The sequence below is a fragment of the Tubulanus polymorphus genome, chromosome 11, assembly GCF_964204645.1.
Source record: "Tubulanus polymorphus chromosome 11, tnTubPoly1.2, whole genome shotgun sequence".
In the NCBI taxonomy this organism is placed as follows: Eukaryota; Metazoa; Nemertea; class Palaeonemertea; order Tubulaniformes; family Tubulanidae; genus Tubulanus; species Tubulanus polymorphus.
Genome location: NC_134035.1, coordinates 2,782,137 through 2,808,377, shown reverse-complemented (window position 1 = coordinate 2,808,377; position 26,241 = coordinate 2,782,137). Strand labels below are relative to the sequence as shown.

General features: G+C 40.3%; 1 protein-coding gene and 1 long non-coding RNA gene across 3 annotated transcripts in view; one reads left to right on the top strand and one right to left on the bottom strand.

The window, feature by feature from the left end:
- LOC141912853 (uncharacterized) overlaps nucleotides 1–26,241 on the top strand; it is a 67,830-nt gene that overhangs the window by 3,095 nt on the left and 38,494 nt on the right. For both annotated transcript variants that reach the window (XR_012620206.1, XR_012620205.1), the window contains exon 2: nucleotides 6,453–6,812. This is a non-coding gene — a long non-coding RNA (uncharacterized LOC141912853). The remainder of the gene's footprint in view (nucleotides 1–6,452; nucleotides 6,813–26,241) is intronic.
- LOC141912852 (uncharacterized) overlaps nucleotides 1–26,241 on the bottom strand; it is a 45,907-nt gene that overhangs the window by 2,983 nt on the left and 16,683 nt on the right. The window lies entirely within an intron of this gene.

Sequence of the window (26,241 nt, the reverse complement as noted above, 5' to 3'; positions counted from 1 at the left end):
AACCAGTAATCAACAGTAAGACCCTCAGTAACATCTTTCATATTTCTGTTCAAATTAATCAGTAATCAACAGTAAGACCCTCAGTAACATCTTTCATATTTCTGTACAAATTAATCAGTAATCAACAGTAAGACCCTCAGTAACATCTTTCATATTTCTGCACGCATCACACAAATCAATCGCTAATACTGAAAATCAGGAACAGCAGGCAGCTCTGATAATGTAGCAAAATGATAATGATAATAATACTATATAATTGATAATGATGTAATTGATAATGATAACAGTGATTTGAGTAAAAGATCATTTAGAAAGATATTTAGATCAAGAATGTTTTGATTAGTTAAGAGTATTCGGATTATCAAAAATAAAAATGTAACGACCAACCTTAAAAAATGGCGTGAAAGCCATCTATATATTTCATCGTGTTCTTATAAAATTATCCTTCGCCCAAACAACAAGCGACGTTGTGTAAATTTACTTTTCACAAAAATACCCCCGACATACCTGACTAACCTTCGTGGTCGTAGAACACTGTGCGGCGAATGATAAATTCGAATCAAGCTGAGGGGTTATTTATACCGCAGCTCCACGCCCTGCCCGAAAATGTGTTAATGAGCGCGTATCTGCTGTTGAATAACCGTGTTGATTAAGAGTGGTGTATATTATTATTATTATGACATCGTAGCCGGGTCGTCGATAGACGCCTTACTATTCAAAACCGTTACCAAAAATGCTTATATACATCCACAGGCTCTCAAAACGATAAGGTATACGTAATAACTTCTATGAACTATTTGTTATGTATGAAGAAAGATCTGTCCTTGGTAAAATTGATTTCATATTTGAAGAACGCAATGAGAATCTTTAAGTTATTTATCTCAAGTTATTTATCGCGCCTGGGGCTAATTAATACCCCGCTGAGTTCAATATGAAACTGTTATGACCCCGATAATTGTCAGTTAGCACGTCGTAAAGCTCGGGCCTGTTCATTATCGCGTATCTACTTACGACGGATCTTGTTGATCAAAACATATCATCATCGTAAATAGCAACTTTTTTAACGAATCATAAATGCAAACTAGAAATTATAAGTAATTTGTGTATTTTTGGTAGAATTATGAGGCTTTTCACATGATCTCCGAAAACTCTGTACTCACACATATGTCAATATTCAACGATCTATTCATGTGACTGATTTAGACCAATATCAATCTCAGCATTTTAGAGTTAATGAGTAAAACCAATATATGTTCAATCAAAATTAAGTAGATCAAAAAGTAAGATAAAGTGCATAGAAATATAGAACTTTTTGTAAAGAAAACTTATGCGCGATATAGAGGTATGAACGCACTATGAGCACGTATGCATTCTGATTTCGACTATATCTGTTGGTTTCACATTGACTTGTCCCGGCCAATGTGACTGAACGAGATATGAAAAAAACACGACCCCGCTACCTAATTTGCATAACCGTCAACACGCGCACCTGTTCGTTCTATCTGATTTAAATAAGTTCACTGCAGACGTTACGGTAGGCAGCGATGTCGTTGAGATGACACTGACATGGGCTTAATGTGTGTTTTCACTTATCCACTCAAAACGAATGCTTGTTTTGAATATGCCGCGTATAACGTGAGCTCAGTGTCGATTAGCTCCACTCTTAGTCTCCGGATTCGGCTTCTCAGTCAGCGAAGAAGCCAAAGAAAGGCGTAGACCCCCGACATAACTTATCAATTTAATTTAAGAAGTGTGGCTTGGGGATCGAAATGTCGAATACAGAATGTTGTTCGGGGGTTTGTTAGACTTAGCCAGCCATCGTAACGATGCAGTTTTTTTCTCAATTCGTCATCGCGGTAATTCGATGGTCAACGCTTAAACCAATTTGTGAGCGCATTACTCCACTATGATGTATCGTTTAAGCTGAAAAGCGAATGATGTGTTATTTGAAAAATATCGCTCGAATACTTAATATACAGTGCATTACGCATTGTGTTCCGGTACGGATCTATTAAACCTCTCTTATCGATACTACTCTGTCGACGACTGGCATACAACGTCAATTCCGCTGCGAAGTCTAAACGGGCGTTAAAGATCAAAATCGAGTGGGAAACATGAGTCGAATCTCGTAAATATAAAGTACCATTACATCATAGAATTTTCGTCGTAAGGTCTCGCGCGGATCAGGTTTCGTCGGTGCTTTCGTTCGATGGCTTTTCAAACCCTTAACTTCAACGTTTAAATCAGCCTCTATACACCACGTGATTCGATCCTTTAACGAGGGTGTGTTAAGCAAAATATGACATGTTGATATACGAATGAAAGTTAACGAAACCAAATTTAACGATTTTGGTGAAAGAAATCTCGCAGCATTCTTAACGGTATAAAGATCTGCTGGGACCAGTTGTAAATGTGTGGTCTTGAATCTTGAGACTGGTCTTCAGTTGATAGATTGGTTACAGAACCCAAAATGTGATTAGACTGGTCTTAGGTTGTTAGATTGGCTATAGAACTAAAATGAGCTTAGCCTGGTCTTCAGATGTTAGATTGGCTGTAGAACCACAATGAGCTTAGACTGGTCTTAGGTTGTTAGATTGGCTATAGAACCCAAAATGAGCTTAGTTAGTTGTTAGATTGGCCATAGAACTTAGATATAGCCTAAGACTGATCTAAATGAAAGCCGTGTCTGTGCAACCGGTCCCCGAATCAGATCGTTGTATTGTTTCGCAGTCTATTTTCGGCACAAAGCGGCAATTAAATGCGAACAACAAAAAGGCGTAAGAAAACTTCCGACAGTCAGAGGTTTAAAATGAAATAGGATGGAGGTTTTAAAAATTTTTGATTACGTTGTCCTCTTAAAACGATACTCTCGAAAAGCTTTTCGTATAGAAAATAAAATAGAAATGATCGGAATGATAAGAATTGGATTTTTTTACTGAAATTCTGATATCTCGGGGAATGTATAAAGCCTATACTTCAGGGGCCAGTTGCACAGTCGTGACTTAAGTCCAAAAGTGGTCTTAAATGTTAAAACTGGTCTTAAGTTGTTAGATTGGCTATAGAACTAAGTTGGTCTTAAGCTGGTCTTAAATCTAAGTCATGACTATGCAACCGGCCCCAAGTTCTTAACTTCTTATTATACCTAGGGTGAATGCATATATTTATATGCTTTAAGTTCTTACAACGTCTTCTAAATCATTATATACACACAAAAACATATCTTGAAATTGTCGAAAGCAGCCGCGGGCTTATTTACAAACACGAGCCCCTTATTATAGAGAGGACGCACGTTTTAAACAACCGTAGTTCCAACGCTGATGGCGATATACGACGACGAAGCTTTTTCTCCGTAAATCAGTCGTGTTATTATGCGCGAAATCAATGCGTCGAAATTAGCGATAAAACGGAACGCATTAGGAAAAAAAGCGCCCGCAGTTCCGATCTATCGAAGACGGAATGCGTTCTATCGTTACCAGTGTCGTCAAAAGTCGGATACGACGGTCGATTTTACTGATGAACTCGCCGATTGTCTTATCAGATTTCGTCGGTTCGCCGTCTTTATATTTTTGATTTTTGTTTCGGGCGTCTGTCGTCGAAGTCGAACGCTTTTATCCGCTTAATTAACAATTCATACAGATTGTCGATGGCGATGCCGAAGGTGCGGTGTCGGGTTTCCATATTTCCAGGCGAAATGCAGCATGAATATAATGATATAAATTCCGAAATAATATGTCAAAGTCGAAACTTGGTGAAGCGCACAGCCAGAGTTTTATTGATTTAAATAGAGGCGAGTGCCCTTTCGGCAACTTATATAGAATGCTGCGTTGTAAAAAAAACATAGGTTTTGCGGGGGCACGTGTTCGGTATGGTCCGTGGCCAAAGAAAATCACCCAAAATGTCGAAGATCTATTCGAGCGAAGATTCGCCGTGATCAAATACATGTATAGAAAAGGAATTCCTTTTTGCGAAAAAAACATGCTTTGAGAGTATTGATTACAATTGAAAGCCTTGTTTGTTTTATCTTTCATACGAGAATAAATCTTTCTGTATCGTCAGATATCTTCTACGAATGGCTTTCACAGTTATGTTTTACACAAGAAATTTGTTTCCAAGTTCTACATTGTAAAGAATGTAGGTTTTGCTGAAGGAAGGCACCCGGTGGCGTGACCAAAAAAAAAATCACCCAACATATGACTCGAGCGAATTAAGGGACCCGTGATCAAAAAAGAAAAGAAAATCATTTTCTGCGAAAAATAACGTGGAAGTTTGGGAATGTTGATCACATATTGAGAGCCTATTGTTTTATCGATTACACGAGAATAAATTTTTCTGTAGTTAAAAAACGTCAGATTTCTACATTAAATCTCATGGCTTCAATAGTTTTATATGTTTTACACTAAAGATTTGTTCCTAAGTATTACAACGGGTTGCATGGGTACGGAATTAATGGAACAACGGTATATTAAATACGGATTATAGCGAATTTTACTCGAAACGGAAAAGGGGAATAACGTTTGAAAAACGGGAGTAAAAAACACATAAAGATACGATATGTTAAAAACGTGCCGCATTTTACTCCCAGGGATTGGCAAAATTTTGAGTCAATTATTCAGTACTTGTGTGGAGCGGGGCGTTCATTTTGTAACACGCGGACCGCGTGCGCGCGTTATTCTCCGGGACTCGACCCTTAGTGATGCTGTGAAACCGGCGCGCTTGTTATTCTGTAAACATTCGACCCGTTGCTAAGGGACTGTTTTTGTGGGATTCGAATCCAGTCTTGCAATCGGTTTCTACGGAGAAATACGAACTAAAAATAACATTTTTTGACATTATTTTGTGAATATTCTTTGTAAATATTCTGAAAATTACACCTAATAATTTTGTTATCCTTCATTCACGTATTTAAACTACCCGCGCGACGCGGCCCGCAAGTTTCGACGAAAGTCCATCCGTGACCGTCATTTTCGTTGCCACGATTTAGCCAATGCCCATGTGTCCCGGATGTAAACTACACTTTTTGAGAAGGACGGTATGGAGAAATATAGAAAATTTGAATTTGCCTCACACGCGCGATTAACTTAGGGAGCTTCCAGCTCGCGCCTTCGGCGCTCGCTGTGCGCTTATTAGCCGCCATCATTGCTTTTTTAGAAAATGAAATCAAAATTGATTTCATCTTGCATGAATTGTTTTGATTTTCATTCCGGTTACCGCCCATTTAATCTCGAAGACGTTCGATCACTCCGTTCGATTATTCTAGAAGCTATTCGATCATAGCTTATAACACGTGTTCCTTTTTCGTAGGCGAAGGAAAAACTATGCGAACGTATTTGACGTTTTCTAAAAGAATTGCACCAATACGAAATTATGGAAGCATCGAGCCTTTAAGATGTCAGCAACTCACCTTCCTAAAACTCTCGAGAAAAGCCTTCAATTGATGCTGCTAAGCGTTATCTTAAAACTTACCCTTTTAAAGAACATTTGAAGTGTGATTATCATTTTGTATCGACTTAATTTCTCAATGTGTCATCGTATCTTAATGATTCTTATGTTTTTTTAGACTTGGTAAAGCGCCTTGATTAAATTCAATTAGCAATGCGCTTTATAAGATAATGAGTTATCATATCATTATAACTATCCATTATCGAAAAATACCGACGATAACGCGGTCAATCTAAAGAAAGAAATTGACGATTCGACTGGATTCCTTGAGCGTGATCATATATATGTAAAATTCCATCACGACATCGGTTTCTATGTAATACAAGATACGCATCGAAAATAGTTTTCATAGAAAGAGAACAATCGAGGCAAACTAGGTAAAAAGCACCCTGAAAATGGCGGCTGGTCACCGTAAAAATGGTTTATTGCTTTTGGGAATGAAAATTGTGTATAGGGCGGATGTATTCGTCAGTTTCCTCGTTTAGAGTACTCGTATGGGAATCGCGATATAGTAAATCTCGCTGAAAAAAAAACCTACGTAACATTTTACTATAATCGGATTATCGGCGGCGTGTGAGTGGATGGTACTTGGTCGTTCGTTTAGTGGTAAACGAAGGTCGACAGCCGCGGTTAAACAGATTACCACCGCGAGTAAAGAGTACTCACTTATCCGGCGAGCGAAAAATGAACGCAATATTGAAGCTGTATTAATACAATATACGAATACGAGTCGTCGACGATGTGTTCCGTAGATTTGTCGTATTATTCTACGTGAATTGCAGAACTGTCCTGGTATAGAGGTTACGCCAGTGAAGTCAAATGCGAGCAAATTGAATTTAAAAGACGGCCTTGCCAGGCAATATCACGTGACGTCCGTGCATTAGGGTACGGACGATGCGATATAGGCTTGAGACTTTATTCCTTGAAGAAGAAACTCCAAATACGTATATAGTTTGCGTGCAGGGAGATTTGTCATTTTTTGAATTAATTCGAAGTTTTTGATATTACTATAGGTATTTATGCCAGTCACCTCTGCGTGAAATTAGCCCCGAAAGCAATCATCGATGGAACCATGGAATCTAAAACAGTGTCCAGCATGATGGAACCGACTGCATAGTACGTGTATCTCCGTTACGACCGATGACCATGAAATCGAGTTCAGGGCGTTGCATACCGTCATTGTGTTAGTACTATGCGCAACACTGAACTGTCGTGGATGAAAGCAACAAGACATCTTCTGGCCAAGAACTCGAGACCCTGGGGCAAAGAAGAGAAGGAAGTATATATAACGATCCGGCGATGGTCTGAACGCTGTAGATCGGCAAGCCAGGCGGACCCTGTAGTAGAAGACCCGTCATCATACCTAGATATACGTAAGTAAACTGTAAAATATATCCAAACAATTTACTGATTTAGTGCACGAAGACGGATAATCCATTGCGCCAATCATGGCCTTGTGCATAAGAGGAAAAGAGAGAGGGGGTTCTGGTTCAATATCTTAGCTAATGAGGCAAAAATGCGCCATCGGAAAAAGTTGTAGATCGTGAAGTATAAAGGGAGCAGAGTTTGTCGATAGAGATCAGCCCAATGTTGGGGCAATTCTCAGACAAAACAAAATGTGTAACACATAGATTAAGGACACAAGGGCACTGCGCAATAGTTACAGTTATTGGATACTTAAAAAAATCTTCGTAAACAAAGGTCGCAATTTTATTGAAACTGTTTTCATTCCACGCAAGGGTTTTAAAGTTTTAGACGAGTTTTCAGCAGAAACGTAATCATCCATGACGCGTTATCGGAATAGATTCTTTGTGTGGGATCATTTTCAAACGTTTTTGTTTTCGGTCGTTCTCCTTTCAACGATCGATTGATCTGTGATCGAAGAACACCACCAACACCGCGCAGTGTTCGGGTTTCCTATAATCATCGATAGTTTTAACCTTTGAAATAATCAACCATAAATGTTTCAACCAAAGCGCGTTTCGTTCTTTGATCGGTTATTGGTAAATTTGAACGCACTGTTCAATTACACCGTATATTAGCGATTGATTCATTGAATATATCGATATCGACAAGTAGAAATTTACGCCGAGCCTAAATAAAATACACCTTAAATGCGCGTAATGAAAAAAAGAGAAAGGCAGAAAAATTAGCACGTTCAACTCAGAAAGTGGCATTTTTCCCCAAGAACCTTAGTGTCTGATATACCGCACTATAGGATCGTAGAGCGACGGAGATCTCTGTGGTACAGCCTCAGCCAGGGGTGAACATTTTGATACGCAAAAAATTATTATCTAGCTGATTTATGATTTGATGATATTCTCATTGGCTTAGGTCAAGGCCGTTATATACTATCGCCATAATTTTGTTGGGAAGATACGTAGGCGCTTTCTTTGATCTTGAAAATTTCACAAATTCAGTTTCGAAAGCCGAGTTCCTTCTATTACACTAGCGATATTGGTTACAATTTTAGTGATTGGTTTTATATTCAATAGCCCCCGTTATTGTTTTCCTTTTTATCGCTCTAGTTTATGAGTTGTACTGATTATTCAGTCGAGGAAAAAAGAAGAGACATTTTTCAGTTAAAGCAGCCATGTCATATATAGGCTACTAGTGGGGTCCCACTCGGTATTGGTTATTTTCTAAAAGAATGTATTGGAAAATAATATGCAATATCCTAAAGAGGATGCGTGTCAAATTTGCAGGTTTAACGATCTTTTTCTTGGCGGAAAGGGCACCCTCAATGGGAAGGCAAGGGTCCGGACCCCCGAGACCGTCCCCTAAATCTGCCTCTGTGTATATACTGATTTCAGAACTCCTCTGACGTAAACAGTGATATCTGATTCTCGTTCCATCGTCTGCGGTTCCTTAGTCTCGTGATTTATAATTTCTTTCCGGTTTCATATTGGCTGTAAGAATATACAATACTAATTGTCACGATCTCCGAGCCTTTCGTTAAGTCCATTGCTTCTTCTTCGGCCGAGCGAGCAGCATCGGTTCCCTTGACCCACTGGTATATATGTATTAGGCCTATATACAACGAACCGAAATAAGTCCGAATTCCTGCGAGTCTGATTATCGAAACGTTACCCGAATATACCGGAACACTGTTCGTCCATAAAGACAAGATATCGACCTTACGATTAGGTTCGCATTTCCAGACTTTGAATAAGTGCGGAAACAAGGAAGGAATGAATCTTCATTGTAAATGTATTTATTGCAATCGACTCGCAGTTTTGCCGTTGTCTCTATGTTGTTAACTCTGTCGTAATATGAAATGACGCGAAAATTCATGCGCAAAAATCTTCGTTTTCGTTTAGATTATAAAACGTTGCCGCTTTCTCGTTATTTCAAAGTCATAAAACGAACGGAAAATTGGTCCAAACCGAATCAAATTAATCACGAATGTAGGCATCCATTACGTGTATTCGCGTCGCAAAAGCTTTTCATCCCATTTAACGCGCCTTCATCTGCGTCTTTGTTTGCTGAACTACGAGATACGTATATCTTCCCAAATGTTTGAATAAACCTTTATGTCATTACATTTCTATTTCTTTATTATATTGTATATAGTGACATATACATTGCATATGAATTACGAATATGGTAACCGAGCCTTAGACTTACAGAGTCGCTTTATAATGAAATAATTGAATCTCGTATGTTTAGATAGCACATCTATAGCATAGTTACAAAGATCTAAAAGAAAATGTCTTTTTGACGACGCAGCGACGAAGAAGTCTCAAAGCAGCAACTATATATTGTGTGTGTTACGTAAAGAGACGCGTTTAAACCAATTTATTCAAACTATGCATATTTCCACCTCTTATTTATACAGTGATGGTGTTGAAATACTGGATGCAAAAGTAATGCAAACCTACATTCTGATGTTAGAACGGGGACGTTCGGGCCTTTTAATTCACAAAAAGATTAAATGTCCATTCATACTTATCGAACAAATCGTCGGTTCAAGATATGGCTTAGTTCCTTTCGTTTTTCTCTTTTCATAGAAATGAATGTGAATTTGTGAAAATTATCAGAGAATCCAGTTTAGTGTTGTTTAAACAGTGATGATACACACACACACGTCCGGTATTAATTAAACAAAATTGTCGTTTTAAGATGCTGTAGATTTGTTAGCTAAGCTCTTTTGTTTTTTCTTTTTCTTCTCTTCATGACGATTTGGAAAATTGGATTGTTAGAAAATCCAGCGCACTGTTTGATTAAGTTTGAACAGTACCAATAAACATGTATATGAATATATGCTATAGTGGCTACTATACGAAACGCTTAAGTATGTGCGCATTTGATTCTAACCCAGACAAAGTTTCTGATTTCCGTGCCCGTCAGTAGGTAAATGTAGAAATTCAGCGAAAAGTTGCAACTGAGAAGTAAAGCCGTCGCCGCTGCCCAAATCTCATCGCCAAACGGACTGCCGAATTTTATCGGGTTGATGGCAGTGACGGCGCGGATCGTCGACGGTAACGTGGTCACCAAGAACGTTGCGCTGACGCTGACCAGCATCAGCGTGGTGCGCCGAGCGCGGGCCGATTTACTATCACCGGCCCCGAAATCGCGCTGCTTGCACAAGTTGACGACGGTAACCGCGTTGAGCGTGGCGACCGTCGAAAACGGCACCGTATACTTGTAGACGACCATGACCGTGAAGGACAATCGCTGATCGCGGCGCGTGTAGTAACAACCGAGTTTACCGGCCGTGTCGTAGCGCAACGTCGTCGAGAAGTACACGGAGGCGACCGACGTCAGCACGACCAGGCCGGCGATAACCAGCCGAGCGAATCTACCCGTGCAAAATAACCGCGCCTTCAACGGGTAAAGAACCAGTAGAAATCGCTCGACGGTAATCGCCATAATCGTATAGACGCTGACAGTGGTCGCGTGTTTGTAGAGGTACTCGTAGAATCTGCACGCGGTCAGCGTCATTTGCGGGAACGGACTGAAGTGGTACAGCACCGGCGCGGCGAAGAAAATCGCCGACACGAAATCGGACACGGCCAACGCGGCGACGTAGTTCGCGTAGGACAGGTGTCTGAATTTAGCGCTGGTCATTACGCACAGGCTGGCCAGGTTGCCCACGCATCCGAACAGAAACACGATCGGTTGAAATATCACGACGAAAAGCCGCAGGCGTTCGTCGGTTAGTCTTGATATCGACTGTAGTAATATCGTCGATGAGTAAGGTAGACCGATCTTCAGTTGTAAGGTCGAGTTTGTTGTCAGTGCGGTCATGACTTACAGACTGGATTAAACTGCGGCAATAAGCTGAAATCAAATTCTTAAGTCACTTAGTCAACTCTGGCTAACGACATAACCACCTTTCTGATCTTTGTTGACTTGCAAATTACTGGAAGAACTTTTAATTGAAATCTATTAGATTTTAATTGAGCTCGAATTCAGACCACCAGCAGGGAGGCAATCCAATACAGAATGAATATAAATCGACTCTTACCCGATATGTTAAAAGATTCAGTTCTACAAAGATGTTTATATCTCCTATCGATCGATGAAATCTATCCAATGCTCCCTGAAACCGTTTTTTTTTCTGGATGAAAATTCCTTTTTCTGTACAAATCTATATCATAATCGTATTGACTAACAGGCAACGCAAGTTCAATTTTATACAAAGATATATATAGACAATAGTCCATTGCTAAATATCAATTTTTGAATCGTTCCGTTATCTGATTTTCCTAATTCTGAATAGAAATCCAATCCGGTTAACTATTACTTCTTGTTAATGCGAATATTTTAGCTGAATCAATATCGCATTCTGCGGTATCAATTTTCAAAGTCTTCAGAATTATCGCAAATGTTAATCCGGAATATGTATTTATTCATTCAAGGCCAAGGTATCGATATCGATTCGTCGATTCTGAATTTGATATATACGCACATCGGAATGTTGTAAACTTCAGGCTAAACTATGATAAACTCGACTCATGAATCGTTGAACTAATTTCAGGAAACCGACAAAATACTTTGTGAAAATATCCGTAAATTGTGATATGAAATTTGGAAAGTGAAAAAACATCGTGAAGCGAAAAACTAAATTTCATTCTAATTTTTAAGTTCGACTAAATCGACAAAACAGGTTCCAAAATATCCGTAATTTCGAACGAAATTTAAAAGATAACATCGTGAATCGTGACAACGAGAATTTCGTTTATTTCCAATGTAAACTCGAATGGATAAATCTTTGAAGACGTTAAAGATATTTGCTCTGTTTTTGTTTACGTCTTAATAAGACAGTAATGTCGTCTGAAAAGCGAATGAACTCCTCAAAGAAGTTCTCCTCTATTTGACCACAAATTATGGAAATAGTTGACTGAACAACCGACTGATGCTCGAGAAAGCGTTTCCTGCGTTCTCTCTCAGACTAAAGTCGCGAGTATATTTAACCAGGAAGGGTTGCCCGGTTTAGTCGACGCAAATATGCAAATTCGGCGCCGGCGTTGACATCGCATCGAGAATTCATCATCATTTCTCTCCCAAAAGAGCTTCGGATTGTTCACTCGGCAGACGATAGCCACACAGCGCATACATATTAAACGTATTGCTAAACGCGTCGAGAAAGACAATACACCGCGGTCGAAAAAAATGTCCGGACACCGCGACGTCAGTAGATGTCCTGGCCTGGGTCCGGTTCCGTAGTCTCGGCGTGATTTGACTCTAATAATTTGATTATAATTGATTTGACTGAATTAATCTATTTTCAATTTGATTAAGTCCAACTTTAACAAGTAAAGTAAAGTAAAGAGGAACTGTTGAACTGGGCACATTATGGTAGAACAAAATTACCTGCGACACTGGTTGTTTTGCTTTCGAATCATTTGTCAAATACAACAAGATTCAATTCTATATTTTTGAAGTAGTTTTTTAATTGACATATCTAAAATAGCATCGACCATTCGAGAATTCGACTAGAAGCCGACTCAGCAATTGGTTATTTTTTCTTCAGCCAGTCAACCCGCCAGGTGGTAGTGTTTGTCAAGAATAGGCCTCTCTCCAATCGGAACATGCCCCGGGGCCGCGGCACTGTCGAAAAACGGATTGGACTTGAACGTTTGAATACGTTGCTGGTGGTTGCTTTTAGTTCCTGGGCGCGGTCAGCAAATGGCCATCAGTGCCGCGTCGGTGGTGACCTGAGGGCCTTTCTAGATCGATCCCATCCGGACAATCTCAGATTTCAAATTACAATTCCCTTTTTCTGAATGATCCGTTAGATCTCAAGCAGCAGATCGTATGATTTCTGTAGATTCCTATATACAAGATTTCTTACTTTGAGGCCAGATGGAAAAATCGACATCTTTCTATTCGTTCCGATGTTCTAAGGCATCGTTCGCTTGTATATACGTACACTCGGGTCTCCTCCATATCAAAGCAATTACGCATTTAATGCACAAAGATAGATCACCTTAATCATGACCCGGCAGAAAGAGAAAGAGAGAAAGAGTTTCTGGCTCAATATTGTGAGGAGAACGACAAAAATGCGCCGTCGGAAAAAAATAGCTGATCTTTAAGTATTAACGGCAGTAGCGCGTTGTCGATAACGATAATGTTGGGGCAATTCTCACAACGATTAATAGACATAATTCACTTCAGACGCGCGCAGCAGCAGATCAGCCGAAACCTCAAAGAGAATTGATCGCGGATTATACCGCGGTGAAGAAAATTAGCCCCTGGTCACTTTCCATCTTTCTCTGTGTGTAGCAGCGTTTTCTGGCGGTGGCTCTGATCGCGTCGACGTTTCTTTTAATTTCGAAACTCAGCCGTTTTGAACTGGAATACTTGAATAGGCTTCCGTCGAGTTGTCTACCTCGAGGGGATCGTTGTCAAATTAAAAACGGTATGAACGTCGAATATTCAGCGTGCTGTTTCGATTCGTTTTCTTCTTCGGTTGAAGCCGACGTTCTCTAGCAATTCGACTAATTATTGAAGTCTAAGCTAAGCATGCAACCCGGCGATCTTAGCCGGGATTGTTTTCGTTCTCCGACCGCCGTTAGTCGATATGCTCAGTCACGCTAAAGTCAACTTACGGCTTGTATTTCTGACATTTTTTTCCACTTTCCAGACCGAGCGGGTTCGGTCGAAATGTGAAATTACGTACATATGTATTGTACGTAATGTCGGCGTAAATGATGATCTAATGTATTTACAGATATCCTCGCCGATATCAGATATGACTCGGAAAAAAGAGAAATGAAGTTATCCGATTTCCAAACGTATTTTCCGAATTCTCGGACTTTCAGACATCGCTAGTCCGGGTTAAAGATCAAGTGTATAGCCTTAAATAGCTTTTGTTTTTAACGCTCGATGGTACTGATACATCATAATCATGATAATCATAATACTCATAATAAGAAAAATTCGTTCAGAATATCAAGATGAGTATCTAGTAATACACTCGAATGCTAGACTGATGCGACCTCAGTTTTCGAAATTGATAATTTTTTCAATGACATATTATTCATTCACGTGGTTTCTCTGAAGATGAAGTTTATTCAAAACCTCGAAACCTCAGAATAAATTCACATAAATTCATAGGGTTCGCTTTACCGTCCGTTATAACGCTGCAATCCTTTTCGATACTTCTCTCGGAATGCCAACATTTTTCGGAGAACATATTTGCTCAATCCAACTAAAATTCAACGAAGATACTATTCTATATAACGCCAAACCCCCCTTTAACTCCATATCTTCCATCGGTCCCAGCAGTGGCGTTATAAGGACTTTTGATAAATACTTTCTTTTTCGCAATTAATTATCTCATAATTCGGTACTAACACGTCCTAACCGATATTCATTAGCGAGAAAGCTGTAATAACGTACATTGAGGAAAGATGAAAGCGGTATTCATTCTTGACTGTCGAATATTAAGACATCGCGGCAGTGATATATCACTCCGTGCTATCTGCATCATCGTCGTAGCTCTCGTATAGACCGATGTCATTTACCAATCCGTGAACTCCGGACTCGGCGTCCGATTCCCATAGGACATAATTTATCTTAACCGCGTGACGTCATCATCGTCTTCTTCTCAGGGCCGTACAGATACCATCGAAGTTACGTCCACATCTCGGAAGCTTTCAAAGTGTGTATAATAGTATAAAAGGATATAGCGTGGGCTTGGTGACATCCGTGCTGTAAACACTTCTATAATTCGATTACAGAGATGTCCAGACCCAACTTGCATCTATAGCTAACAAAAACAACTGAAAAAGATCAGTCTTATGATTTGAATATTTTTTGGAATTAATTCGCAATCTTAATTGAGTCTTGAAAAGTTTTGTATAGTTTTTAGTCTTGAAAAGCTTTTTTTAAATCTTAAAATAGGGATGACCCTGTTAATTATTCGATTGGTAGATTTCTTCTGATTTTCCTTTTGATTTGGAGTCCCTTACAAACCCGCTACACCTGCCGGAAGCGAAACAGGCGGTTTGATTCTCAAATCGGAAAAGTCCTGCAAAGTTTTAGCGACACCTTCAGTCCATGAGTTGCGTTTCAATAACAGCGAATACTTCACCGGAGCTAAAATCAATCATCCGAAAAACTACGCTGGCGGTCAAGGGCAATTTATCTCGCTTTTTTCCCAATATGCGCGTCGGATACAATTTTGAATATCAAGTTATCAACTATAACACGTATTACAGAAGCCTTCCGCGACGGAATGTTATCACCTTCCCCGCACTAACGAATGGTCCTGTAGCCCGACACCTCGTTTATTCCCGGTCCCATCGCGCCTCCTCGCCTAACAATAGGCCACCTCATTAAGAAAGGCCACTTTACCAGCGCAACGATGAAAAATAAACCAATTTACGTCGGTATTGTTCCGCTGTGGCCATCAACGTGGAATAATTTGTCAGTCTCAATTTGTACGGTTATTTATCTTTATGGTCACACAATACACGTACGTTTACTTAACACCTCTTAACGCGTGCGTAACGTAAGACGAGGGATTCACGCGTCCAAAAGGATTTACGTCTAAATCTGTTTCATTTTTTTCACGGGGAGTACCGCAATCAAAAGGCGCTTACAGAAATATAGCCGAAATATACAGCGTGTACACGTATAACTTGGTGAACACTCTTTATCCCGCGAGGTAACGATGTTATCATAGGAAACATTTTCGGACTCCGATTTCTTTTGTGAGAATGGTATTTTCTAAATCAGATGAAAAATTATGACAAGCGACGACCCGGGTATAACGCTTGTAGCGCGAGTGTTTTGACCCGCACCAACCGTTTTACTCTGATGCCAAATGGGTCCGTGCCTGTTTGCGACATTTTGCCCGCCCATCAACGTTGGACCAGACCCTCACTGGCCACAGTAATTCTACTAACGAGTAAGTGGTTTACGTGGTCAACGCGCTCTCTAATTGAGCATATGCCAAATTTGACTCCGTTGGTCTGGTTCGGATAAGTTTCACCCAGCTTACATGCTTACGTCTCCGTGTGATCGCGGCACTTGTCTCGTGCAAGACGTTATATTTAGCGAGGATTTACTATTTTGTCTCGAATATATGGATATTAAGCCTCGGATTTCGATCGAAATTCAGCCTAAGTGGCGGCGACAACACCCATAAATGTATATCCTCTCTCGATTCATTTTCTCAAAGGCGCGGTCGATTCGTCTGCTGCGTCTGCAAAGACGAAGCTTTAAGACGTCTTAAGTACTCGGTGTTTATCTATAGACGACGGTGTTAAAAAACTTCAACCGACTTTAAGTATATATTCTTAATAATCTAAAGGTCAAAAAGTGTATGTTTATATAGAGAATGGGAGACAAGTCTCGTCATTTCAGTGGACTCGAAAGGTTGACTATGAACATTTTGTTGAGACTTTAACGATTGGATCATATGCCCCTCTGCCACTGACGCTTTTCGAAACTTTTGCGGATTCGTTTTTTGTATTTGTGGCTTTTTTATAATGCCAGCGCGTATATTCGCTTAACATCGAGGAGCTTCTGAGAACAAACACACCAAAATGAACAAACCATTCTTCAAATTCGTCAAATTCGTTATAACGCCATACTTTCCATGGTCTCGATGATGTTATCATACAACGGGCCATTCGACCGTTGTACGAAATGCAAGCTTTTCCGACGAACTAAAAAACTATTTCACGATGACTTTCATAGAAATGACAAATTCGAGGCGTTATGAATTCGCCGTTGTCTTTTCCTCAAGGTGGTATCGTTCCGTTTATTAAATTACGGCTTTCGTTTACGCCATTTCCCCTGATGAACATTCGAAGCTATGATTTATCGGTCGTCTGTAAACTCGTAGCCTATCGAATAAAGTGCATGAAATCAGGGACTGCGATGAAAGATTTGTCATCGTCGTTTAGAAATCAATTCCGACTTGTCGTATCTTTAATGAATACAAAATACATCGAACTGAACCTGAACGGCGGGGCTTTAGGGTTTAGTGGCCGTGTAGTCAGTTAATTGGACTACCTTGAAAACAAGTAGGCTAGCTAGCACTCTAGTAGGCTATAGTAGACTCAAGTCTTCTTTATCTCTAAGTACATATCCGTATCACCATTTTGTATCGTTCGTGTCTATCCGTGTGTGTCCGTCGGTCTGTGTGTATGGCTTTCAGCTACTTAGCTTCAATAATACTGGGTCGATCTTGATGGAACTTGGGTACAATGTTAGTATAGGGGTCTAGTGTTGTGCAGTGCTTCACCTAGCGGCAAAACTAGGCGTCAAAAACTATTTTCCAGCACCTTGACCTTGAAGATGACCACGGATAACTCTGGAATGGGTCGAAATTCAAAAAGTTACAAAACTTAACTATTGGCACTAGATAAGGCAATGGGAACTAACGCATGCTAATTTTGGAGTTCGAGTCTGAGCTCGAGGCCGTCGTCTGGTGGCTTGTTAGTTTTCTTTTCTCGGGGTACCAGCGCTACGCAGCCTTTGGGCTTTGCTTGGCCTGCATAGAATTGCATTATTTACTGCACGCATGTACATATTTATGATGTTCTATGCTAGTTTAGACAATTATCCACATTCTACGGGTACCAGTATTGCCTTCCATGCTCTCTCGGTATTAGGCCCGTGCGGATTTGTCTATTTTTTCGACATTTTTTACCCGACATTTTTTGGTAATTGAAGAGGAAAATGCACCTATCAATCATCATTGAAGTTCATTTGCATCGTATCGAAGCATTTCTAGTCGTACGTAAATAGGCTTCCGAGGCCTGGGCGGAATACGAAGTGCGGGTTCCGCTTAGTACAGGGCTTAACTATCTGCAACTGTCTCATCATGTTTCGTATCGTCAGATTTGGAGAACTGTAAGTTATATAGTGTAACGGCCAAAGTCTTAACTGTATGCAGTTCATGATATCATAGACAGTGGGCATTCTACCTAGTCACGTCTTTCCATATCTATCATTTTCGCCAGAACTGTTTTCATTAGAACAACCATAATTCGAGAGAATTAGCTGCCATGCTCTTCCCGTACGGTCATCAAACGGTTTTAGAACCACTAACATATCAGACTGTCTAAAAATCTTGTTTATATCTCCTCACTCGATTTCGGCTGCGTTTTATATCAGAACGAATGCGCAGTCGTTCGCGGTCCCGAATGTCGGTCTCTTACTATTCATTCATTCGTTTGGAATTAACAGTGATCCCCCGTCTCAGCGCTAACTAATCACTTTTGTGCGAACCGCCGGAGTTTTCTCTATCTCTCAACTGCCATCGAAAGACGGTCTGCGTCGAATGGTTTTTAACGACCGCAGCTTAGACCGAATGAACTATTACTTCTGGAAGTGTTGTAGTAAACACTTAAATGCCAAACTTCTTCCGACGACAAAAGTGTCGAACTCATAATTCAATAATAGCTACAAAGCAGCGATGGCGGTTTAACAGTGAAACCGTTATACAGTAAACTGTACGAAGTTTCGTCGAAATCAGTCTTTATCAGATCGATGAATACACGAGTTATGAAAAAATCTTCTATTTCATTTAAGAAAAAAGAGAAGAGAATAGGCGACAGATTTCCACCTTGCCTTAAGCCTCTGTCAGCTGCGAAATATTGCGAAGTGCAACCATTTAAACTTTACGCATGATTTGACAAAATTATTCATATTTCAACCATATTTAGAAATATCGATATTTATAGGAGAGCCACCTAGTGTAAAGATTCTATTTCAATTTCAAAGCGTTGATTTTCCTGGTCCCGCTATTGATCGGACTTTGGCTGTATCGGCCTATACGTATTAACCGTGCATAGATTATGATAATGGAATAATTAATTAAAGAAAGTGTTATTCCGTTCGTCCATTAAGACCACGTGTAACACCGAACAGTAAGTCGATTAATATCGCCTAATGGTGATAAGTTCTCGGTTTCCGCTCGCGACTTTTATGATATATCACTGTCTCGGTATATAGAGAACGCGACGCCCGCGTGTTACCAAACACATTCTCGTATACCGAGCACGTTTCACCGGACCGTTCCTGTGGGCCCGTATACAAGACCTTTTAATCAATATAGACTTCTTACTTTGCGAGTAATTAATGTTTGACGTGACGAACGGAGAACGGCTGAAATAATAAATATAGAAACGTGTAACCCTTAAACCGCGATCTGCGTGTTAGACGGAGGGCCCGGAGTTCATGATTTCTGACGATACGGCGGTTCATTAAAAAGGCAAATAAGAGTTCATGGTTTCTGTTAATTTGCCATTCTGTACACTTTTTCTAAACGCTTTGACGTGATTTTTTAGGCAACTGTTTCGTCTTCTTTTTTGGGATCGAACATTGTCGCATAATTCGTTGATTTCGCGAAGCGTCGCGCGTCGGTGAATTAGATTTCCATAATTTAATGACTAATTGCAATTAGTAAATTACCGACGACCGAACGAGCCTTCGTATAATACGATAACATCGCGTAAAGAAACCGTCGCGCAATGAGGAGAATCGAAGAAAATGCACGGCACGCTTCAAGAAGTGGTTAGACTATTTGAAATTCTTGCAGTTTATGAAATTAGTGATTTGGGCTGTAATCTATGTCGCAAATAAACCCGTTATAAAGAAATGCATGAAATCGTATATGTGTTTATATAATAGCCTCTATAGCGGACTAAATAAATCGTCGTATTCGAAATAGAAAAAAAATGTATTGTTAAGGAATAATGAGTTGGTGGCGCGTACTGCCACACCGATCCCGCGAGGCTGGCGGCTTCATTTTTCTCGTTCATCGAAAACAATCGGTCTGGTAGATACTCTTATCAAACGGCGGCACGTGGGACATCCGATACGCTCGGGCATTTTGTCGCGAATAGATTTTTGTACCGAATTTCACAGCGAGCGCTGTAAATCGGGAAGCGAATTCAATGCATTCGCTGTATACGTTCTGTGTATATAGGTATAAGCGCACGATGTCTAATGAAATTTGATAAACGATTGAAAGAAATCAAGTTATTGCAATAATAAGCCGACAGTAGCCGTTACTGCGGCAAGTGAGGATCTATCCGATTTAGTGTGATCTTATACCAATGGGAATAGTGATTGAATTCTAGATATTACATCTCCTTTAGAAATATTTTTACCGCAACTTATCTTTAAATCTGCAAATTTTTTCATGAAGGCATCAATAAACTTTCAAGTTGTTTTCCTTGTTTAATCATTTAATTCGTTCTACGAAATCAGTTCCAATTTTGTCGACAGTTCGTTCGATATAAAGCATCGTGACAGATCGAGTTCACATCCGAGCTGCAGCGGGTTTTTAATACTCGACCCGCGGGGCTCTCGTCGCGATGTTGTCACCAGCCCCCGATGAATTCTAATATCCGCCTACGACTAGCTATCTTCGTACGGCATCCAATCCTCGAACTTCGAATCGAGCCGATGACATTTGAAAAAATATTAAATTCGAAATTCAATTTCGATATACATGTACGAAGGAGAATGCTCAGAATATATTTCCGAAGCTAAACGTGACAGTTATGTAGGTACTGCGTTGGGGGATGGTTTCCGCTGGTACAATAGTTCAGCCCGTGTAATTCCTTCAAGTATTGCTACAGCGAAAAAAGATGGCGGATTGACGCCTCGGATTGGTGCGTATAGTGCACTTCCGGGGACCGTGTAGAAAAAGCATAAGCGATCAATCCAAATTCAGAGAAAATTGGCAAAAATCATAGGGAAGGGTTTCACAGTACTCGAGGGAACTACGAGTTCAAATGTTACATTTATCCTAATGGAAAAATCAAGTTACACTCTTTAAATGAAGAGCAACTAGTTTCTTTCTTTACCTCAACTGCGCATTAGACAACGGGAATGGATATTCGCACCCGCCGGGTATATGATGCCTCTGATTCGTGAGGTTATCATTAAGCTATCAAATGATATGATGATATTCCACGTGAATTAACCGTTATTTAATCAACGACCGTCTGCGTGCATCGACAGCGACGAGACACCGGACTCCGAAAAGAATGGTTTCGATACGGTTTTGTCTAAAGCCGAAAGCACCGATGCATACGTCACAGCGATACTCTTTCGTTCTGTTAGTTGAACTTTTCATCTTGGGCTAATTCATTGTAGGAGTTATCTCATATACCGTTCCGTTAGTATTGTATTGACGCTGTTTGATTGGAATTGTGGCAAGTTTATCAGTTATCAGCACATCCGATTCGATCGAATCATATTTCCAAGATCCACTTTTTGCTGTTATGAGTGTCAACTATTGCTGATGAATTGGGGGGCTAGTGTTGATAGATTTCAAATAAACGAACTTTGACTCAAACGTTACTGACAATTGAATTAAATTGAATTGAATTGACCGGCAACTAGTCTAGTCTCAATATCGATGACGTAGTGCACATCCACTCGCACAATCGTCTAAAAATGTATGGAAATTCAGTACGTAGAAACTAAGAGTTATGAAATTTTATTGATTACAAAAAAACGCCAATTTTCACGTTTATATCGAAACGCCGACATTGATGACGTAGTCCACATCAACTCGCACAGCGAATAACGCACGGTAGCTATCAATGTTTACATTTCTAAACAAATTTTCCGTCAAACAAGTCTAGCGCGGAGTTCTGTTGATGTTGCGTAATCTCTCTTAATAAAAAAAACACGGCCGTATTTAATTTTACCACCATCCCACGCAGTCTTCATAGCGTATAGACTGTTTAGATCGTCACGTAGCAATATTTTGAACGACGTTTTTAATTTCTGAATCTTTGATGCGTTCGGCTGTCGAGTCTCAGACGATGTGAGCGAGAGACGACGAAAGATGGATAGCATCGGAATTTGAGACACACTGTTATTGTACTATGTTCACAGGTTGTTCGGCGCGTGGGCGAGTGCCTACATCCTTAAAACAGTTAATGACAAAACGTTTCCATAAGAAAATTGATACTAATTTTTTAAAGAGGGTATCCCCTCCAGGTATAGCTCTTATAGGGCTCGGTGTGTCCTCAAATGTGAAGTTAACAGTTAATCATTTTTTTAAGTATTCATATCAAAAGTTATATACTTGATAAATAAACTTCATTCGTTCATAATATTATGATGAATATACATTATATCCAAAACCATCTTTCATCCCCAAACTAGAGTTGCTTACTAAATATTGAATAACTTCGTTCAGAAAAAAATATGATTAAAACGAATTCATCGCTACTGCCATAATATAATAATATATCAGGGGAGTTCTTGTCGCTATTATATAAATTTGGGATAATTTACGGCCTAGTTTTGTAAGGAGGCACTGCTCTGAATTTTATGCGATGCATATTTGAAAATTCACCTGCGCAGATAATCGAAAATACGGCTGCCTCTAAAATAGCGGTTTTATTTGAAATTCCGTACCTGAAACGAAGAGATTCGTATTTAATGGCGCGTTGAAAACGTTTTTTATATCTTCGAAAGCCTTGTTCATGACTTACGTCGTAAAAGATTCGATTTCCGATTTCGAAACAAAACCGCTTGTTTCGTTCCCGGCAGGTGTGGGGGGTCTGTAAGGGACACCCATAAAATCAGAACATATCAGACAAAGTCTACCAATCAAATAAACAACAGGGTTAATCCCTATTCTAAGATAGAAAAGATGGCAAATTGTCGTGGCCACACTCCTTCCGAAGCAAAACATCCCCGAGTATAAATTGCGGGATCTAATGCGATCATTTCGTCAGACAGCCAGCTACAACAACTGCTGTATTCGAAAGCTTAATCGACTTTTGATTGGGTGCGTGGCTATCGTCGTTTTCGCCCGAAGAAGTCACGATCAACGCGACGATGACGAAACCTTAAACGCGGACTATTAAATCAGCGAGCCGCCGCCGCCGCGACCGCCGCCGAACACAATTCGAAATGAAAAACCAGCGAACGAAATGACACAGACCGACAACAACACGGCGGAATAACGAATCGACGAATAATGGTCGCATTTCGACGACGGAAAAAGTAATTTAGTCGGTGAACGTGCGAATCGAATATAAGACGCCGAAATCGACGACAGGAAGCGCGAATAGTTATTTCAAATCGTTTATAAATTTGCTGTATTTTCTCATATTATTTGACGGACATTTTCGGAAGTTTTGGAATGGTGATTTATTTGCCTTTCGGTATAAACGCGCGTGTAAGCATATCCGATCGAAATTGCGCACACATCAAACTCGGCGATCATGTATTGGTTCTATATATATTGCGTACAATTTTTCAGCTTTTTTAGTAGATTGATAACGGCGATGATTGCGTGGCATGTTATATATACTCTTTTCATCCCGCAACCCATAGAATCGTACAAACATATAGCAATTTATAGGCTAACTAGTTTATTTGAGATCCCTGATGAAGGGCATTAGTCGGCACTGTACCGTTCTAAACGCGTATGGGCATTACTAGCAGTTTCGAGGTTTTTTACCGACTGAAAGTAGAGAGGCCATGAAGCTTCGACCAAAAAACACGTATTGTACGTTCAATTCGATGTTCCTGATTCCCAACTCGGTATCCGGCCAACGGGTGAAATATCTACGGTCACGGCAATACTGAGTAAAGCACAGTTTACTTGCAATCAAAGTTTTTTGTGCTGTAATATTTGCTGCCATAAATTCCCCTACCACTGCAGAGCTCTTTGCGCGGCTCTCAAATTGTATATCAGATTCCGAAGTAGTTATCAATTTTGAATTTTGTCGTTATATATAGAACGACACGCTCAAAAGCGATTTCTTCCCTCGGCAAGCGAGTATAATGTCGGCCATTAACGAATGACAGTGAGAAATGTATCCTTTATTGGCGACCATTTGCCGCGATGTTATCATAACCAAATGGCTATTTTATATAATCTAATAGGATCGATCAGTCATTTGTTATACCGTTTCCTGATGGTCAGGGCCTCAGTGCGCGCGTCTGTCATTAATTCACGGCGTCGTTCGATGGTCCGGAAAAATTACAACCATTTACCGGACACAAAAACTGCAACATTGTCACATACACAATGAGACATGTGCTGATTTTCCATCTTTTATACGATATAAAGATATGAGATATTGTTTCGTACAAGAGCTAACAGTGTCCTTATTTTCGGATAGTCTAAAAATGCCAAAACATATGAAAATCCAATATGTATCTCGAAGATACAAGCTGGGACATGTCATTGCTCTTAGAATCCCTGAACCCAGTTGCACATTGATGACCTGAGTCTAAAACTAGTCTTAATTCTTAAGACTAGTATTCAGCGTTGCTAGATTGGCTACAGAACTAAGTTAATCTTAGACTGGTCTCAACTCCCAGGCTATGCTGCAACAAAACCCTGATACATGTAGTAGAATAGCCGCAGTCTAAAGTGGAGAATATTGACAAGTTTATAAGCGAAATTCATTAAATCTTACGATAGAGATATTACCCGAAACGTCGTGTCTTATGTTTTCAATTCCTGAGTAATAAATTTCGCATTTAATTTGTTTAAGTTTTTACTCAAACCCTGAAGTTATTGCAATACCTTGAACCCAGTGTTGTACTGCCGAGACCTAAGGTCATGAATATGGCCGTAATGATTTGATCTCCTATGATGATGGGTTGATAGAATCTAAATGAGCTTGGTCAAGTCATGGTCGTTACAAGTATGGTCCTTGTGTAGTTTTAGACGTGTCTTTTTATAATTCTGGTGCATATTGAACCGATGTTAGTGAGAATCAAAATCCGTAAAAACGAATCGAATATTCGATCGGTTTATTATCAGTAATACAAGCTCGATTTGTCGACTGTCGCGAATTCACGTCGTCGACGAAAACGTTTCGGCAATTATTAATTACGATTTGAGAAAGCAATTCGGCGCAGGTGAAACGAGCGACATCGCGAGTCGTCTGTCAAAAGATCACTCACGAGCGCAATCAACGGGTTATAACAATCGTAACAGCGAGTTCCGTCAGATAGCACGGGTAATATCCGTAATTATTAATTTCGCTCATGATTTCTATACGCCTGGCGCGGTGAACAGGATTCCACGGGGAATATATAGCGCATTATCGTGTAATCCTCCCCTGAGTCCGCAGCCGAAACGCTGTAGAATCTACTTCGTGGATCCTGAATAGCGCAGGTAGTATATATCGCATATGTACTTCCCTCTTGTTGTGACTCCAGAGATCTACTTTAAGATCATCGGAGTCTAACCGCCATCACACGAGCGCCATCACATTTTTTTTATCAGGTTCTAATTCGGCCAACCGTTGAACACCGGTGCCGAATGCATCCCTGTTTCCCCCGGACCATATTTGGCCTGACCAAAACATCGGAACGGCCCCGTGCCAACTCTGATTGAAAATTGGAAAATCAGTTTTGAAAACGACTAAAATACGAATCTGTTGCAGTGGTTTCAGTATTGATTTTTGCTAAGGACACTAATTGTCACATCGCATCCTATAGTTTTCCGGGTTCAATCACACTGGGTGGATTACCATTTTCACAACTATGGGACCGCGGGTACGTCTCACCCCCGGACTGTTGGAAATATTAAGGTCGTCGAATGTCGTGCGCGCGGTATGAACGCAAAACCATGAGATATCGTCAAAAGCATCGGTTACTTTTCCATGGAGAGATGGCGAGAGATGGCATTCACTCGTCGAGGAACTGGTTACTCCATTTCGGAACCGCCCGGATTTTATATTCTCGAGTAAATTGAACAGATTCCATGTATAATTATATGTCATCGGTAATATTATTAGACGCGGATGTAAAAACGTGTCCTCTTATTGTTCGAATTCGATTCGAAAGGAGGAGAGAGAGAAAGGCGGAACTTGTGGCGCAAATCAATCATATCAAAACGGCGATATTACTAGAAAATATAATTTCGCCATCAAACGCTTGGCAATTTCTGTCTCGGGTGGTGGCGAAGTCGGCGCCTTGCATACACGCACCTCACCGCGGATCAAAGTCCATCATGTGTCAGCGGAGAACCACACTTCAAAGCCGGCGACTATCAAAGACGTTGTGACGGTAATATCTCGCCAGGCGAGAGATACCAATCGCGCCGAGATTATTCGGACGTGGGTCAGGCCCCGCTGAGAAACATTTTTGACCCTTGCTCGATCAAAAAAAAAAATAACGCATCGTCTTGAACAGCGCGTTGGGTATATTTATGAGGCCGGTTGTGATGTGATTGTTGACGGCTCGACTTTGTACGCGGGATATCGCAGCCGATGTTAGGTAGCCAATCTTACCGCGCTGCTGACGTGCTTAATTGCATCCTTGTCACCGGCTGGAAAAAAATGTCATCGTTAGATGCGTCGGAAAAACTAGCGACGTCATTGACGATGCTAC